This window comes from Oryctolagus cuniculus, chromosome 12, assembly GCF_964237555.1.
Source record: "Oryctolagus cuniculus chromosome 12, mOryCun1.1, whole genome shotgun sequence".
NCBI classification, from domain to species: domain Eukaryota; kingdom Metazoa; phylum Chordata; class Mammalia; order Lagomorpha; family Leporidae; genus Oryctolagus; species Oryctolagus cuniculus.
The window spans coordinates 36,160,003-36,161,583 of NC_091443.1; positions in this window are offsets into that span (position 1 = coordinate 36,160,003).

The window sequence follows — 1,581 nt, forward strand, 5'->3', positions numbered from 1 at the left end:
TGGTAGCCACTATCTGAAGCCAAGCAATGCAAATAAAGTGCTACAAACACTGTGTGTGAGTTCAAATTACCCCAAATATTATAATACCAACATCAATAGCACTGGTTCTACAAGGTACAGATGAAACTGCCCCCAGTTTTAGTTTATATGGGTTCTATTAAATGATTATTATCATATTAGAGATTAAAACTGAGGATATTTGTCTATTTACTTACCTACTTAAAAATCACAAGAACTGGGGCAGGCATTTGATGCAGTAGATAAGACGCTACTTGGGATGCCCACATCCCATGTTGGAGTGCATGGGTTCAAGTTCTGGCTCTGCTTCCAATTCTACCTCCCTGCTAATGTGCACTCTGGGAGGGAGCAGGTGATGGCTCAAGTAGTTTGGTCCTCGTCACTCATGTGGGAGACTCAGATTGAGTTCCCAGCTTCAGCCTGACCCTGCCTTGACTTTTGTAGGGCATTGGGGAGTTTCTCTCTCTCTCTCTCTCTCTCTCTCTCTCTCTCTCTCTATCTGCCTCTCTTTCTCTGCCTTTAAAATAAGTAATAATTTTGTTTAAATATCATAAAAATTCAGTATGCATTAAACATCAGAGGAATTATGCCATGACTTCATGGAGCCTCTAGAGGTAAAAATTACGGGGGGGGGAAACTCTCAGTATTATTATGAAAAACAGTTTTGACACTGAAGTCTCCCTGAAGTATAGAACTGCTTTAAGAACTGCTGCCTTAAACCTTTAACTTATTGACAGGAAAAATGTGATTTGTCTACTAAATCAATAAGTAATTGCAGTTTTCAGGAAGAAAAACTTGTTTTTTTACTGTTAAGTAATCATGTCATTCTTAGCATCTTCATAAACAGCTAGGTCACAATGACCAAAACAAGAGCTGTAATTTCCAGTCTGACGCAGTTCATAGTCTAAACTAGCAGCAATACAACATGGGTACTTTCATAGACAAAATTAAGGGTTATGAAATGCAAATAGCCAACAGCAATTAGTTAACTATGACAATACCTTAGTTTTAAACCAATTCAGTGGTAACTTTATGACTGCTTAATTCAGTAAGGTTAATTATATATCAATATTACAATTAACATAAAGGTGATAAATTGCGTTGCTATTCATTTTGTCTTGTTTAAAATATCTTCCATGAGCTAAAATTCCAAAGGATAGTCAAATATGTCCTTGAGCTGAATGTATCAAAATGGCTAATTAAGAACATTTATATGTTATGTTGCATGCATGCACATATTTGGGTACCTCAAAAATTTTGTGGGAAATGTATATTTCCAATGTACCAAAATAAACATCTTTTAATTTCATTTTCCATGACCTGTTTGAAGTACCCTCACGTATGCATGTATTGACAAATATAATTTATTAGCATATATAAATATGCACATATATTGCCAAATTTCCTAGACTCCTCAATATTTCATATTAATTTCCTTTTTAACCAAAATAAAAATATTAGCTCTGTTCTACTTTAATGAATTCAAATATAAAATTATTAATATTTTAAATAATTGTATTTGTCCACCATCAATCCCCCTTATCCCTTTACTCTAACATACCC